The sequence below is a fragment of the Schistocerca americana genome, chromosome 5, assembly GCF_021461395.2.
Source record: "Schistocerca americana isolate TAMUIC-IGC-003095 chromosome 5, iqSchAmer2.1, whole genome shotgun sequence".
NCBI classification, from domain to species: Eukaryota; Metazoa; Arthropoda; class Insecta; order Orthoptera; family Acrididae; genus Schistocerca; species Schistocerca americana.
Genome location: NC_060123.1, coordinates 473,690,760 through 473,709,657, shown reverse-complemented (window position 1 = coordinate 473,709,657; position 18,898 = coordinate 473,690,760).

Genomic DNA, 18,898 nt, shown 5'->3' with positions numbered 1-18,898 from the left:
TACCCTCATCGGCGTCTCACAGTTGGCAACTGGCGATGATGGTCGAGTGGAGACCTGGCTGATCCAACGACTTGCGCCCGGCCCCGTCTATGAGTACTCTCTGCCACCGCTATATAGGATGGCTGGTGGCAGCTACATGGCCAAGTCTCAGTCATTGCATGACGCTCTTTTGCTTCTCGTAATAGCTGGATTTTATTGCTGTTCGTTCTTTTGTAAAGCTTCTTCCTAACGGAAAAAGTTACAAGTAAAACCTCTGTTTACTTCATTTACGTGTTCACTAGTTGTTTCTGCTCCTGTCCACCTCCACTACAACTTCAGCTGCCGCACCACTCTATAGCCCAACTTCGCTTGCCGTTGGAGACAGGAACTATTCTGGCATTCCCGATAGGAATTCACCTTTCATCTTCCATTTCTGCGAGTTCTCTACACCACGTGGTGTCTCCATCTCCTTTTATCTTGGCAGTCCTTTTCTAGCATAGCTCTGCCCTGCGTCGCATGTCTGACCCCAATGTTCTTTTTCTGTGCCGTGGAAATCTACAGTGCCATATTTTAGAAGTCCATTTCTCCTCTGGCTTTGTTCTGAGATGTCCATACCAGGTTAGCTGTTTATTTTCAGTTGTGTCTACAATATCCTTGACAACTCTCATCTGTTCTCGAATCACCTCATATCTCAGGCACATCAAAAAAAAGTTTTGCATCATCCCGGTTCCCAGAACTCCTGAAAATAGACGTTGACTGTGGATATTATATCACAGCCACAGTACCTTTGACTGTTCAGATATGTCACTAAACCAGCCCAAAGATGTAAACAACCATGCAGGGAGCAGTGTCTATTACACGGAGGGGGTCCGACAGCCGATCAGTTCCAGTCTTTCCACCAGGAAGGGAGCACATGGCTCGCGTTGTCTGTAGTTCAACCATGCCTAGACCGTCACTACCGCGTTTCGATCGCGCCCGCATTGTTACTTCGTGCAGGAAGGGCTCTCATCAAGGCAAGTATCCAGGCCTCTTGGGCTGAACCAAAACGATGTTGTTCGCACATGGAGGAGATACAGAGAGACAGGAATCGTCGATGACATGCCTCACTCAGGCCGCCCAAGAGCTACTACTGCAGTGGATAACCGCTGCCTACGGATTATGGCTCGGGGAAAATCTGACAGCAACGCCACCATGTTGAATAATTCTATTCGTGCAGCCACAGGACGTCGTGCTACGACTCAAACTGTGCACAATAAGCTGTATGATGCGCAACGTCACTCCCGACGTCCCTGGTGAGGTCCATCTTTGCAACCACGACACCAAGCAGCGCGGTACAGATGGGCCCAGCAACATGCTGAATGGACCCCTCAGGATTGGCATCACGTTCTCTTCACTGATGAGTGCTGCACATGTTTTTAGCCAGACAATCGTCGGAGACGTGTTTGGTGGCAACCCGTTCACGCAGAATGCCTTAGACACACTGTCTAGGGAGTGCAGCAAGGTGGAGGTTCCCTGCTGTTTCGGGGTGGCATTATGTGGAGCCGACGTATGTCACTGGTGGTCTTGGAAGTTGGAAGGCACCGTAACGGCTGGTTTTTTTTTGGTCATCAGTCTACTGACTGTGCGGCCCGCCACGAATTCCTTTCCTGTGCTAACCTCTTCATCTCAGAGTAGCACTTGCAACCTACGTCATCAATTATTTGCTTGACGTATTCCAATCTCTGTCTTCCTCTACAGTTTTTGCCCTCTACAGCTCCCTCTAGTACCATGGAAGTCATTCCCTCATGTGTTAGCAGATGTCCTATCATCCTGTCCCTTCCCCTTATCAGTGTTTCCACATATTCCTTTCCTCTCCGATTCTGCGTAGAACCTCCTCATTCCTTACCTTATCAGTCCACCTAATTTTCAACATTCGTCTATAGCACCACATCTCAAATGCTTAGATTCTCTTCTGTTCCTGTTTTCCCACAGTCCATGTTTCACTACCATACAATGCTGTACTCCAGACGTACATCCTCAGAAATTTCTTCCTCAAATTAAGGCCGGTATTTGATATTAGTAGACTTCTCTTGGCCAGAAATGCCATTTTTGCCATAGCGAGTCTGCTTTTGATGTCCTCCTTGCTCCGTCCGTCATTGGTTATTTTACTGCCTATAAAGGAGGATATGTCTTGAAATTCAGATCGATCTTCTTTTAAAAATTTTCCTAGTGTTGCTTCCATCTGTTTAGTCTTGTCAGTTGTAAGCTCATACAACTGTCACTTCTTATCTGGTTTATCACCTTCCATGCTTCTTTGACATTAAACTCCCTCTTCATTTGTTAATTTCCTCACATTTGAGGTCCCACATAGCATGCTTTTGCTCTGATCAGTGGTTTATTTGCCTCTCCCCTCAGTCTTACATACCTCCTTCTATCATCAGTCTTATTAGTCATAAGCCATCTATTATAGGCCTCTTATCCTTCGCCTCTGCTGTAATGTCATCATCCCACATATCACTTTTAAATTTTCCAGACTCGTTTTCAGTTACTTCAAGAGTTCTTCCAATTTCCTTATAAACTACTTCCTCTGGTTTATTATTATTTTGATCTAGTTATCTACTCAATTTAAGATTCCGTAAGAAGTGAGTTGAAGAATCTTGCAGTAAAATTATTTTGCGTATGGTCATTTTAATTACAACTGTATTTTTGCACATACTTATTTTTATTAAAATTGGAACCAAAGTACACACCGAATCAGGAAATTATCAGATTCGCTTTCCGCTCCCCGATAGACTCTACAGTCTCATACCTTAGTACGAGTACTTTCTACCCCTGTAGCATAACGAGTTACAGAATTTAACTTCCTTGTAGGCTGTCTTCGTGTACATTTACGGATTTGGATCTCTTTGTGTTGAAAAAACCATTCCATATATTAAGACAGTACTGTTCACAACACAATATCCTACCACGCTATCCGTTATCATTCACAAGACCCTTCCCAAATTTGCCTGCTGTCTTACTAGCATCCGGCTAACTCGCTCGACTATTAAAATCTCCTAAAAGATACAGATTTATCCTATTCCTGATTCCATCCAGGAGGTTTATCAAGTCAGTAAACAAATTATAATTCTCAGCATTAGTAGCATTACCTGTGGGTGCATATCCTACAACGATTGTTACATCGTATCCTTTTAGCTTCATATCCACTCGCATCAGAAATCGGTTCCCATTCCTTAATGCAGCGTTCCACGTCTTTGTCCAACATTCCTCCTTCACTCCTCTGTAAATACGAACTAAATCATTTGTTTCCTCTTTCCCTTACCCTTTCTTTCTCATTCTCTTAGGACTATCATCTCATTACTCCAATGCAGTCCTTTGAATACTTCGGTTTTCTTAGTTTCGATGGCCCGAACGTCCAATGTACAAAAATTCATTTACCTTTTCTGTTTGCTTGTCGATTCCTTTGAATTATGATCTGGTTCTGAGGCTTTACTTTTGGATTTCTTACGAACTGAAGTTTATCGACTGATTGTGAGCAGGTCAAATGGTTCAAATGGCTCTGAGCACTATGGGACTCAACATGTGAGGTCATCAGTCTCCTAGACTTAGAAGTACCTAAATCTAACTAACCTAAGGACATCACGCTCATTCATGCCCGAGGCAGGATTCGAACCTGCGACCGGAGCAGTCACGCGGTTCCAGACTGAAGCGCCTAAATCCGCTCGGCCACACCAGCCGGCGCAGGCCCAATGCTTCGGGCCGCAATTTGGAGGATCGCGTAATTCTTAATCAAGATTTGTTAAGAAAGCACGACAACCTCAAAAGGTGGATAGCCGTAGGAGATCTGTACTCACTCTCATCACAGTGGTGGAACAAAGTGGTGCAGCGCCTAAGATACTAGATTCCCTTGCGGGAGAACAGATGCAGATGGTGAAATCCATTTCCGGCCATTGATAGTTTGATTTTACATAGCTTGTAAGTGTTGTAGACGGCTCATGGTAGATAAAATTTTGACATGGAATGAATTTTTGGACATGTATCGTTTGGATATGAAGTAAGTTTGAAAATCGAATGAGTTTCAAACCTCCCGCTACATAGTACGCACATAAAATGAGAAGACGTCGCCGTTGTGAGTCCGTTTTGTAATTATGACATCACATTCCATTTTCACCCGACAGTACCGGCTGCGAGAAACTGAAACATACGCAACCAGGAGTGTTGACGGTGGTGTTCCACGGACGCTCCGCACCCTTAAGAATGAAGACGACATTCTCCGTCACGTACAGGAGAATCCAACGACGAGTACTCGAAACACTGTGCATGACACGGGCACCTGTAGAGAGGGCACAGGTCAGAACTTACTGTCCTCCCCGTGTGCGTACCGTGAAGCGCCAGATTTCAAGGTGATCTCAACTTCAGTATTATCTTACTTCCAAACGGTGCACGGACATGAGTTCCCGATCAGAGCCCCTGTAAACCCTGTTTATTCACCGGTATGCATGCGGCCGCAAGTGCTGCCTAATATGTCCCAAAACGCCACCCATAAAAACTGGATTTTACCGAGGCTCATACCTTTGGTTCTGTTTGTAATAGAAAGGTAAGCTCAAGCGTTTTGCATAGCTCTTAGACTAGGCTCCATTTGTATTCCCAACATAAAGATCGACTTAACGTCACTATCCCAAAGTACAGGGTATGAATATCACACACTTCCTCCTGCTTAGGCAAATGGAGCAAATCGGTTGATTCTTTTTGCATTTGATTTGGCCTACGGTGGGCCTTAAGGGGCTTATTGAGACACTATCACTTTATGGGCGGTTCCTTAGAAAACCTCAAAAAAATTTTTGCCATTTTTTCGAGCTGTAGATTCTAAGACGTCTATGCACAGCAAATGGCTGAATTTTTTACGACGCAGTCATAAGAATCCGATCTCTAATAGATTTGCAAATTTTCTTGATATCTTGTCGGTTTAGGAGAGACGAGAGGCTCAAAGTTGGCATATTTGTACACTTAAATCCGATGTGAGTGACAATGTAGTTTATAAAGTGACGTGGCAATGAGAAATAGGCTGTAAAATGTCTCCGGTATCATCATAAATATTCTGAGAACCTCACGTTGTAATGCTGAAGCACACGCAAAAAGTTTTTGCACGTAAAATCCGGTCTGTGGTCCAAAATTAGACTTGTGCTATTTCAATTTGTCATAATTAAACAACCAAAACTTTACTGAGTAATACATTTTTTCCTTATAAGAGACATGCAGGAAAAATACGGGAACCAGCGTAAAATTGTTTCTATTGGAGCTCAGAAAAATGTGATTTTGTTCCTGTCTATGTAAAAGAATATGAATGAAAAGTGGGTACCAGCTGCCTCATTCTACCTTCCTTAGTATCTTCAAAAATTTTCCTGAAAATTTTGGCATGACGACGAATCCGTCCTTGTTTATGCTGACAATGGGGGAAACAGTTGAAGTGGGAAAGACAGTGAAAAGTAATAAGTACTGGAAGATAGCAGAAATAGTGGAAGATAGTAGAAAATGGTTGTTTTACAGAAAGACCGTGGGAGACTATTGCAGCGTGAGAGAAAGCGGGGAACACACTGGCATTCGAACTTTGTTGACGGTGACAGAACAGTGCTAGGGAAATATTGAAGGAGATAGTTCCAGTGGGAGAAGACTAAACAGAAGGAGAAATGGGTAGTGGAGTGAGAGCCAGTGATAATGAGAGAAAGAGTCTATTTCAGCGACAATGAGCAATCTAGAGATGTTGACAGTGCAAACAGATATCAGCAGCGGAAACCACTGAATGAGATAGTAGCAATAAGAGAGAGAGCAAGAGAGAAACCGTGACAGTGAGAGGAGGCAGTAGGAGTAGGACAGAGGGAAGGAGACCGTGGCTCTGAGATAGCAGACAGTGACAGATAGACACAAAGACATAATGGCAATAAGGTGAGGTGCATCAGTGAATGATAATGTGCAAGTGGGAGTGGATGGGTATGAGCGACTTACAGTCATGGACTAGTGAATGCGAGCGAATTAAATTTAAGGGAGCTTGTGGGAGTGTGAAGGGAGTTGCATGTTAAAAAGTGCACGAATATGTCCGCAAGCCAAAATGTTTGGAAAAAATTTAAGGTAGAATGAGGCAACTGGTACCACACTTTTCAGTCAGTCTTTTATACAGCAGCATACTCGCCTCTTTGTGTTCCGATAGGAGCATTATTCCTCTGGTAATTTTAATACTCATGTTTTCAACAAATTATCGATATAAATACTATTATATATGACATATTGCACCATAAGAAAGCGATTAATAGAACAGGCTGCGAAAGAATGACAGTCTTACATAAGGTGTAGCACACGCAAAAGTTTATCACACTTGTACCTTCCTATCGCATATTTTAAATATCGGTACTAAGTCCATTTGTCACTAATTCAAACAAGACACTGAAAGTAACCCGGATTGCAGCAGATATGATGGCCACATTCAAACAAACCACATCTCATTATTATTTCACTTGTTTGTGAATTGTACAATTTACAGTGACTTTGTGCTGAGTACATTAAGTTAAACTGAGCAGATGCGATATTTTCCCTATTTCTCTCGTGTGGTTTGTCATCAAAATACATGGTTCTCAAACATATTACTTCTCGCCATATTGTCATTATGTAGGAACCAGTTAATCAATTTTTAAGAGTGACTTGATTTCATTTTAATCATAGCTGTCAAATTGTCCTTGTCTACATGATAGAACATAAATAGTAAAACTTTAAGACATTTGTATTTAAGAAATTTTAAATTTGAGACATTCAGTTGTACAGCATAGGCAAGGAAATAGAAAGATTGTTCCCAGTTGCCTCTGGTAAGTTAAGTAAGGGGTATGAAAGCTCGATTTTGTGTCTCAATAGTGCATCAGCTAAATCAGTAACTATGTAACAGAATTTATAGATATACAGAAGTTATTATGCGATTTCATTATGGTCGCCAACATCTTCAATCAATTTCGTTTTATTCGACCAACAACTTCCGAGCTAGAGCAAACTAAATGTCAGCAAAACTTGTACGTGTGATTTGTACTCGTTGTAAATCAATGATTATAAGAATAGCGAGCTCTACATACCGATCGGCTGTCTTTTCCATGCTCTGCAAATGGCATAATTCAGATGCAGTATGAAGGGCATAGGGTAAGCACAAAGCTGTCCCAGCTCTTGTCAACATGACAGACCTTGGAGCCACTGTTTCACTTTCATATAGCTACTCAATTGATATCAAGAGGCTAAGTGCTCCCCCTCCCAGAAGTATCGTGAAAGAAAAACCTCTGGTACCGGGAATCAAAACCAGGTCGTCCAAACAGTTGATGTCATGACTATTTAGTTTCGGAAGTGAACTGATTACAAGAATATTATGTCTTAAAGAATGGACGAGCAGCTATATTCACCTCCATTTAGCAGGCAGTGGTATGGCACAAAGCAAGAAAGAGTACCTTCACTAGGAGAAATAGTAGCCTCATTATAAAAAAGTGGAGATTTTATTCAGAGTGATTCAGAAAATTATCAGAAGCCTACATAAGCTATTCTGAGATTATATAACAGCTGTTGCATATCAACCTACAGGATATGATGCGTGGTAGAATAACCTTGAGAGCATCAGGAATGACACATTACGTTGTAAGCAGTATGTTTACTAACAGTCCAGGTCACTTGACACTCCAGTGCCACTGAAAACTGCAAAGTGCACCAGAATGCTCCTTCGTGATGTAATTCTTATCCCATGATGTCGCCTATCAGTCAATAATTACAAATGAAAATCCCATCCTCTCCCCCTCCAATTCCCCTTCAGCTGTTATCAGCCAATCATAGTGTAGTTAAAAATGAATGAAACGGTGAAAAATCCAAGATGATGGAAATAGCCCCATTGCGTTGGTGGTAAATTTAAAATCATATCCTTCTCCCCTTATCTTCAGTCACTCACAGAGCATAATCTTCATCTCAAAAGTGAAAGAGCCAATCAAAACAAATTTAAGATAGAGGACCTAAGCTAATTTTGTTAGTGGGAAAGTAAAAAACTTCTTCCCATCTCCAGCTCCAGCCAATCTTGGTGCAATAAAATAAATGAAGCAGCCACCTGTGGAACTATCTCAGTTGTGCTTTACATCACAACAGCTGATACCTAATGACTAATGGGTGACAGCTAATGCTTAACACCTAATGGCTAATGGAGAATGGCTAATGGCTAAAGTCTAATGCCTATCAGATAATGCATAGCGCCTCCAGGCAACAACATTATAATATATTACAAATGTAATACAATTTTCTCACCAGTAACTGACATCCAGAATTAGAATGACATTTAAAACCTAGTAATACCTAGTGCCCGATGCATAATGCCTAATGCTATTTCGATGTCATTTCATAGTGTTGATACAGATTGGTGGTAGTGTGATATCGTTTCGGCGTAATGTGATACAAATTTAGAGTAATTTGACACACTTTTGAGGTAATCTGACACACTTTTGGGGTCTAATTTGATACATTTCACTTTTGCAAACAACATCAAAAAATTACAAAATATTTGCAAACGTTCCTCATCATCATTGCATCCCTGATTCATACACAATGACGTTCATAAGGTGTTATAATGCTGTTTCTCACTCAGTAACATTTAACGCCTAATGGCTAGTTCAGAATGTATGTTCCCAGGCAATAACATTACAGTACAATGTGTTTAAAAATTAGTTACACTAAACTAACCTTTGATTTTGAAAAAGGTAAATAACTTACAGAAATATTTGTGAGCCGTGGCGAGCTGGCGCCAGTCTTATTTTGTTCATGTATCGTTGAGATCGATTGTGGTTGAGGTAAGCTATCTTTGCTTTCGCGTGTCTTATCTTGCGGCTTAGCAGGCGAAGCACGTTGGTTGTTAGCCTTCGACTGGTAACCATGGAGATCTAGTGACATTCGCGGGTAGACGAGTGTCAATGGCTGCCGAACGAATGTGATGGTCGTTACACGTTGTGGCGTGAAATTGGTTGGGCGTTTTGCCGACATGGGCACTCTGGAGATGCAAGGGCTGTGACTTCGCTGGGAACAGAATTTGAAGGGAAGTGGTGAAGCTGTGGAACCTGCTCTCTCGTATTGTGTACCTGATATGGAATAAGTCGTCGTAATTGTTCACCGACGCATTCAGAGATTTTAAACTTTATTATTATGGTGAGACTTTCATAGTCAAACCTTAAGACACTGTGGAAGAGTTCAGCTGGCCTAGTTAAATGGTGGCCATTATTTGAAAATTTTCTCAGAGGTTCTACTATTGCTGTGTATCATGTTATGTAATGGCATATTAGCTAGGCACTAGTGTTCTAGTGTTACTAAGTGACCCTTTAACTATAATTGTTTTCATTATATCTACACTCCTGGAAATGGAAAAAAGAACACATTGACACCGGTGTGTCAGACCCACCATACTTGCTCCGGACACTGCGAGAGGTCTGTACAAGCAATGATCACACGCACGGCACAGCGGACACACCAGGAACCGCGGTGTTGGCCGTCGAATGGCGCTAGCTGCGCAGCATTTGTGCACCGCCGCCGTCAGTGTCAGCCAGTTTGCCGTGGCATACGGAGCTCCATCGCAGTCTTTAACACTGGTAGCATGCCGCGACAGCGTGGACGTAAACCGTATGTGTAGTTGATGGACTTTGAGCGAGGGCGTATAGTGGGCATGCAGGAGGCCGGGTGGACGTACCGCCGAATTGCTCAACACGTGGGGCGTGAGGTCTCCACAGTACATCGATGTTGTCGCCAGTGGTCGGCGAAAGGTGCATGTGCCCGTCGACCTGGGACCGGACAGCAGCGACGCACGGATGCACGCCAAGACCGTAGGATCCTACGCAGTGCCGTAGGGGACCGCACCGCCACTTCCCAGCAAATTAGGGACACTGTTGCTCCTGGGGTATCGGCGAGGACCATTCGCAACCGTCTCCATGAAGCTGGGCTACGGTCCCGCACACCGTTAGCCCGTCTTCCGCTCACGCCCCAACATCGTGCAGCCCGCCTCCAGTGGTGTCGCGACAGGCGTGAATGGAGGGACGAATGGAGACGTGTCGTCTTCAGCGATGAGAGTCGCTTCTGCCTTGGTGCCAATGATGGTCGTATGCGTGTTTGGCGCCGTGCAGGTGAGCGCCACAATCAGGACTGCATACGACCGAGGCACACAGGGCCAACACCCGGCATCATGGTGTGGGGAGCGATCTCCTACACTGGCCGTACACCACTGGTGATCGTCGAGGGGACACTGAATAGTGCACGGTACATCCAAACCGTCATCGAACCCATCGTTCTACCATTCCTAGACCGGCAAGGGAACTTGCTGTTCCAACAGGACAATGCACGTCCGCATGTATCCCGTGTCACCCAACGTGCTCTAGAAGGTGTAAGTCAACTACCCTGGCCAGCAAGATCTCCGGATCTGTCCCCCATTGAGCATGTTTGGGACTGGATGAAGCGTCGTCTCACGCGGTCTGCACGTCGAGCACGAACGCTGGTCCAACTGAGGCGCCAGGTGGAAATGGCATGGCAAGCCGTTCCACAGGACTACATCCAGCATCTCTACGATCGTCTCCATGGGAGAATAGCAGCCTGCATTGCTGCGAAAGGTGGATATACGCTGTACTAGTGCCGACATTGTGCATGCTCTGTTGCCTGTGTCTATGTGCCTGTGGTTCTGTCAGTGTGATCATGTGATGTATCTGACCCCAGGAATGTGTCAATAAAGTTTCCCCTTCCTGGGACAATGAATTCACGGTGTTCTTATTTCAATTTCCGGGAGTGTATTTTGAGGGAAGTCCTATATGGGAGTTTGAAGTTCTCAAGTGTTAGTAACCCTGTTTTCTAACTTTGGAAATGTTTGTTAAAGTATTGAGTACGTTGGGTTACTGACTCTATTTCCAAAGCTTTATCTATGGCTCATCCATAATTCGTAATTGTCAATTATAATAAACTGTCTTGATTATAAATTGTGACTACGAACTGTGATTCCATCCCACTTCCTCTTTTATGGTATTTAAGATATGGTTTGTAAGTGTGATACGAGTAAGGAATCACGTATCAACTTTTATTTACAAATGTTCATTGTGCCTACTTTTTGTAACACGACAAATGTTCCATCTGTAATCTTTTTTCTGACAAACTTCATGAAGCCCGTCTTCTATGGTGACCACTACATGTGTTATCCATTGTGGTACCACATAGATGTTTCCCAGAAGCGAAGGAACGACACTGCCTTTCATGTAATCCACGCACAGAAGTCCACTGGAGCTAAAACAAGTGATAGTGATAGCCAGGATATTGTTCCACCAAGCCCAATACAAGATGGCACATTCGTATGGAGACATGTGAGAACTTCATGACGATAATATGGTAGCGTACTATCTTGCTGGAAAATAAATTCCATGCCCAAATCCTGTTGTAATTAATGCATTAGATAGTGTTCAGGCACCTCCAGGTAGGATGTACAAGTTACAGTTGACGTAGCAAAAAAGAAAGGACCGTAAATCTTGTTAAAGCAAAAAAAAAAACATTTATCTTAGTCGAGACCATATATGTTCGATTACGTGACGAAGTTTCTGCTGATCCCATATCTGATCATTATACAGATTAAATTTACCAGAAGTATGGAATATGACTTCCTCACCGAACGTAATTTTATTAAGAAAATTATCTTCGTTCTGTATTTTACTAAACATTTCTACAAAAGTCACCTCGCTTTTCTTTGTCACCTTCTCGTCAACATCGTAACAGCTCCAAATTGTTGGGTTTCAATTACAGATGTTTTTGTAATAATCTTCCACATTGTAACACTAAGCGTATTCATTTGCAAGTAGGCATGTCTCATTGATTTACCCTTGGTAGACACACCAGCTTGCTTTTTTATTCATGAGTAGTATTCAGCTACACAAACAACGCTTAATGTCGAGTGTCTAACCCATAAGAGCCTGAGTTTACATCACTCAGCTTTTACATCACTCAGCTTGCCTGTGAAGAAGTAATTAAAATAAAAATTGAATAAAAATTCATGACAATATGAGAGTTAAATATCTAAATAAGTACAGTCATTACATAACCACAAAATAAACGGACACATATAGTCAATACAATAGACCTAAATCATTCAGTCTATAAATTAAAATATTTTATCCTTATTGAGCAAACAGTTTTACTCTAAATAGACAGATAATCTTAGAGCATGTTCATAGCTGTTGTCTTTTGATAAGTATAAGGGCTCTTACATAAACATGAAGTAGATAGCATTATATTATTTAAAACAGCGTACAGTTTTTTCTTTCACAATTGATTTTTCCTTCTTGTTGCCCTACACTTACTTTGTTAATGTAATCAGAAATAGTGAGGAACACATTAACGACATGTAGTACCACGTTGAGAGACTTTTGTATTTATTGTCTTCCCTGTCTTGCCATGTGTGTGCGAAAGTAGTGAAAATGTCAATGCAGTGGAAATGGTTTTTACTTATGTGAAAAGCTGGTAGGAGCCAAATGTTTACTTAGCATATGTTTTGGTATGTAATGCCAAATTGTTTTATTTAGTCCGTTCTCTACAGACTAAAGAAGCTATTGATCGCTGTGTATTTTTTTTTTTTTTATTTCTCATGTGACTTAGTTGTGATGGCAGATTCGATTGAAAGTTTGCAGAGTAATATTTCAGAGCTAGATCAGAAATGTAAGGACTATTGTATGAAGATTAGCATCTCCAAAACGAAAGTAATGTCAGTGGGAAAGAAATATAAACGGATTGAGTGCCAAATAGGAGGAACAAAGTTAGAACAGGTGGACGGTTTCAAGTACTTAGGATGCATATTCTCACAGGATGGCAACATAGTGAAAGAACTGGAAGCGAGGTGTAGCAAGGCTAATGCAGTGAGCGCTCAGCTACGATCTACTCTCTTCTGCAAGAAGGAAGTCAGTACCAAGACTAAGCTATCTGTGCACCGTTCAATCTTTCGACCAACTTTGTTGTATGGGAGCGAAAGCTGGGTGGATTCAGGTTACCTTATCAATAAGGTTGAGGTTACGGATATGAAAGTAGCTAGGATGATTGCAGGTACTAGTAGATGGGAACAATGGCAGGAGGGTGTCCACAATGAGGAAATCAAAGAAAAACTGGGAATGAACTCTATAGATGTAGCATTCAGGGCGAACAGGCTTAGATGGTGGGGTCATGTTACACGCATGGGAGAAGCAAGGTTACCCAAGAGACTCATGGGTTCAGCAGTAGAGGGTAGGAGGTGTCGGGGCAGACCAAGGAGAAGGTACCTGGATTCGGTTAAGAATGATTTTGAAGTAATAGGTTTAACATCAGAAGAGGCACAAATGTTAGCACTGAATAGGGGATCATGGAGGAATTTTATAAGGGGGACTATGCTCCAGACTGAACGCTGAAAGGCATAATCAGTCTTAAATGATGATGATGATGATGATGATGATTCTCATATGTGATATGTTACAATGCAGCATCACCGGTCTTTTCCGGTCTAGCTCTGTTGGTGAGGCAGTAAATTTATCCACAGGGCAGTGACGCCGCGTCACCGCAATAAACTTTGGAGGTGTGACGGTGGGTACTGCCCTCCAACGTTGACAGTACTAGATCAGTCAGGCAGAAAAACTTAGCCCGACGTGGGCAGGTAGGTTGGGAAAGTGGTGGACGTAGAAGGGGGGGCTAGTCCCGCCAAAGGATGCATCTGTGGTATGTGTTCCAGGCCTATCGTTAGCCATGGTCGGAATCCGATTCCTCTAGAATGGTTAGAGGAACCAGATGTCGATGCCAGCGACGTGCAAGTGTGGTCCCAACGTGGCGTAACCAATGGACAGTGTCCCGCAGGGCATTCACTTTTTTATAGAGCCGCCGCGCGTTGCTACGTATGGTCGTCTTGAGGGGGACGATATCCGCTTCCTCATGGAAAGTCACAATTCTCGTGAGTGGCGGGGCGTGCAGGCTCCACCTGAGAACCTTGTTCTGCAGGCGCTGCAACGTCTGCATCCTGGTGAAACTAATCACGGCCCATGCAGCTGAGCCATACGTGAGGAAAGGCAGGATAACTGTTCTGTAGCTGCGGAGCTTGGTATGTAGGTTAAGTGCCCCACTGTGGAAGAGGGGGTAGAAAGTCCTGGTCAGATTTTGCCCCTTGTTGGCGACATACTCCGCACGACAGCGGAAGAGCAACTTGTGGTCCATCTGGACCCCAAGATAGGTGGTTGTCGGGGACCAGGGCACCTGCACGCGAACAATCGAAATATTGCGGCGGAGGACTGGGCGCCATTTGGTGAAATACTGCTCTAGTTTTGACGGCATTGAAAGCTATTTTTCTTTTTTGTCTGGCACCAGGTGGCAATGGCGTCCACCTGTCACTGGAGGCGGGCGACAACGGCCAGTGGTATATAGCGCTGTGTCGTCAGCATATTGTGCCAGGTGGCGCTCGGGGATGACCCACATATCATTCACACAGATATTAAAAAGGATGGGAGACAACACCGATCCTTGTGGAAAGCCCACCGACAAATGGCGAATGCCAGAACGCATTCCCTGTCGAGCCACTAGGAAGTCCTACCGCAGAGGAAGTCATCCACGAACTTGGCATAAATATCTGGTATAGGGGTCTGCGTCAGCATCTTGTGTACTAGGTTGTCTTGACAGACCAGAGCTTCTCGTAGGCATTCTCCAAGTCCAGAAAAATGGCAGCTGTCGACTTGACGGTGTTGAAGCCTTTGCTGACTTTTCAGTGATCTGTAGGACCTGAAGTTCGGCAGAGAGGTGCGAAGTGAATCAAGATTGTTCAGGTCGAATCGTCCCAATTGCTGACAGAGGTTCGGAAAGTCGGTGGAGTATTACAGATTCAAGGAGACTGATTGGCCTGTTGTTGGTGGAGACCATAGGGTCCTTGAACCGCTTGAGGATCACAATCAGCTTGGCTTGTTTCCACTGAGGGGGAGGGGAAAGGCCAGACATGCGACAACAGTTTAAAATCATGGTGAACAAGATGAGAGGCGTGTGGAGAAGGTGGCAAAGACGTTCATTTAAAATTCCATCCAATCCAGTGGCTGACCAGCCAAGTTTCTGTCATAGGATATGCTGAATGTCTGCCATGGACGTAAGGAGGGGGAAGGGGGGGGGCAGACTGGGTTGGGCAGTTGCAGAAAGCTGCAACAGCTGTCAGGACTTCAACCTGTACTTCGTCCGGGAAAAGGTCCTGGAGAAGGGGCGGTTTTGGGCCTCGAACGCATCTGCCAGCGTTTCCACAATTTGGAGGGTATCGTACAACAAGCCCGCTGCCGTGTGAATAGGATAGGCAGTCACTGGCATAGAACGCCACAAAGCATGACTGACAGCCGAGTCAGGCGTATGGTGGAGGAGGAAAGCGGACATCCTGTCCTCCCATTGTTCAGACCTCCAGTTTCGCGAGCCGGTGGCAGAATTCGCGCTGAAGGCATCTCATTTGGCGTTTGTCCCGAGGATCGCGAAACTGCTTCCACCGCCGGCAGCTGCGGTTCTTTCGCACCTTCAGCTCCCGTATCAGGTGAGGCAAATCATCCAAGGGTTTATGGGGGTTAAACCCCGAGGTACAGAGGAGGTGGAGAGTTTCACTGCTTTCTGTGTTTTGGCGGTAAGGTAAGGCACGTTATATCGAGTGGTGTTATTAAGTACGTTGGCAAACTTTTCCACATCGGTGAGAGTCACAGTGGAACGAACATTAAATGAAAGGGCAGCAACGGTGAGGCACAGGAGAACTGGGTCATGGTCGGAGGCCAGTTAGTGGAGAACTTACAGTGAAAACTGAGCATCCATGTTTTTAAAGATGGCCACATCCAGAATGGCTGGCTGGCAGGCAGAACGGACTGGGATATGGGTAGGCCCGTGGGGGCCTTATACCGATGGCGCTCCAAGTCAGAGAGGAGCTGGCCTTTGGAGTTTATAGACCCGAGAATGCAAAGCCAAGTGCTTGGCATTGGGAACGCCGCCAACGATGAGCCTCTCGAGGGACATCAATGTGCGGAGGTCCGCTACCAGAGGTGGCTTGTGTGGTCTCAAATACGCTAGTACAAGGGTAACGGCACCAAAGCGTGTGGAGGCGGTAACCGCTGTGGCCTCTATGTATTCCGTTGGTTGGAGAGTCTCTTGGGTATGGTCAAGTACCGCACCATGTTGCGAGGGCGGGGATCGTCCGCCGGTCTGGGGTATGGAACCGCTGTGGCCTCTGTGTGTTCCATTGGCTGGAGGGTTTCCTGGGTACCGACAGGGGCTTTGCTGAGGGGCACTGCCGTAACAGTATCGCAAGGGTACTGCATATGGTGTGATGTCTTTGCGGTCTAACTGTGTTGGTGACTCTTTTGTGATATGTTACAGTACAGCATCACCGTTCTTTTGCGGTCTAACAGTGTTGCAGAGGCAGTGAATTTATACACAGGGTAGCAACTCTGTGTCACTGAGATGCACTTTCAGGTTGTGGCAGTGGGGCTTGGGTTCCGGTGTCACTCTCTGACAACGACAATGCTGCAGTAGTTACGCGGAGCGTCTCAGCTCAGTGTGGATTGACTCCTCAAAAGTGATCGGAATTTCGAATATCGATACCAATTCATAACAGGGAAACTACGAAGGTAATAATGATACTCAAAGATAAAGTGGCTGCGAGTATCTCTGGCATGCTAGCGGATTTGGATTTAGTTTCTCATTTTCGTTTGTTTTGTGTTGTCTTCCTAGGGGAGTAGAGAGAGGTATATATTGTTGTATGAAAGGGATAGTCCGCCACTGCAATCAGAATTGTGACTTTAATGTTTAGTGTCTATATAGAAAAGGTAGAAATATGAAAAACTATTGTAATTCGAAAGAGGTCATCTTGATGAGTAAACGGCGAATATAATCATAGTCAAAGACACCTAAACAGGAAAAGGTAATGCATTCTTTTAAAAACCCGACACTTCACATTGGACATTACATACGTTTAAGTTCTACCATCAAGCTTTACATCCTGTGACGAAAATAATTTAAAGAGCTTGCATATAATTTTCTTTTTTTTGTGATTGTGCAGAACTTATCAATACTAAATCGTCGATCGCCGCAGCTGTGGAGTCCCAGGATCGACATCGCGAGATTCAGAAGGAGAATTCTTTCTCCAGTGAATCTCTTTTGCTGGAGATAGAAAACAATAGTAGTAACTATTGTTATTGTTTTCAGAGAATTCAAGATTTTTGTTAGAAAAAGTCCTGAAATTAACTTCACAAACATTGATAATATTCTTGTTTCTTTTTCATTTTTTTATCTGCACACTCGCCCAGTAAGTACACATTCATTGAAAAGAGAATTAGTACATTTTTGAAAGTAACTCGGGGAAGGGGTATCATAAGCAGTTATTTGCTAATATTGTGTTAAAAATTAGTTGCTTCCTTTTGTTAAGGATTAACACGACTCACTCCACTCTTACGGAGACAGTCATGATGGACTTAAAAGAATGAATAACGCTTTCCACTGTGATATAAAATTCCATCTTACAGCATAGCTCCCGTGCTTATATATGGCCTAGCTGTGAGACCTTCTTGCCCAAAAACATATGTTCGAGAGAACTCTTTAACGGAATTGTTCGATTGTAGATGAACGTCTGTTAACAGTCTTCTTCCAGGAGAGAAACTCCAGAAGTTATTATCCGTCGTCTTAAACCAATATGATAGCTTCAGCGTCTGTGGACTAGTCCTAGTAGTTTTCGGGAGTTAATAGGGGAGCGCACCGCCTGCAAAAACCCTTTTGCTTTACGAGCTCGGAGTAGCGGTTGAGGTATTCGTAATGCGGACAACTAAATCAGATGCTGACCACCCACCGTGAAATTGACAGACGGACCGTGGATGGTTCGTGAGGATCCACTGGGGGCCTGCGCTTCCCATCTACCGAGATATCTACTACTTTTTGCCTTAAATAAGGTTAGTGCAAAAGGATACTGCTTCAGAATGCTTTATTTGTATTTTTCGTTCGGATCCAGTTCAATCGTTGCAATGACACAATAATTAAGGACTGTATGATACTATTACGTTCAGAGTTATAAGAGCGGATTTCGGTGTCGATTTCGAAGAGAACATTCCGTGGTTTTCTCCAGACCACTACTGATAAATGCTTAAAGTATTCTTAAAAATAAGAATGCTAGTGTGTTCAGTGATAATGGCTAACGACATCCCTTGCACCGAGATAGTTGTTGTGGATTAAAGTGTGTCAGTGAGTACTTGACTTAACGGTAAGCGATAAAAAAAAGAAGCAAACTTCACGTAAATATTCACACAAAGACTTTCTTTTTTGACCTCTGTGTTAATAACACAACGTCATAGAACCTGTAATTACATATTTTAAACATTAAGGAGAAAAAATTAAAACGATTAACTTTGAACTACTGGACGCCAGATCGAAAACAGTAGTGAAAACAATAATTATGACAGTAATAATAATAAACACACAACAAAATATACTATCATTTATTGCACTAGGTAAGTAATGGTGAAGGAAGGGGAGGTGATGTTGGCCGTGGTCGATTTTTAGGAAGCCTTTCAGCATTCGTCTGGGATAATGTGTGGAACGCTATGGAACGTCTACTTCGATATGCAAATGCTGTGCGGCTCTTTGAGTAGGAAAGCATTCTGATCTCGCGATATTTTTTTTTTTTTTTGTATTAGCGGCCAATGTCAAAATTTATGAAAATATGAATTTAGGTAGTACACGAATGTATCCAAAAGTTATCTCCGTTACTGTCAGATAGTATGGACGCATCTCACACAAGTATACGTTACAGATAATAGGTATAAATTTTAAGTGGCAGCATATATGGCGCTCAATGAACACAGTTAACTTTTACTTGTTAAGAAATTTTCCCTAATTTCCACCACCATTCTTCTTTTACGAATTT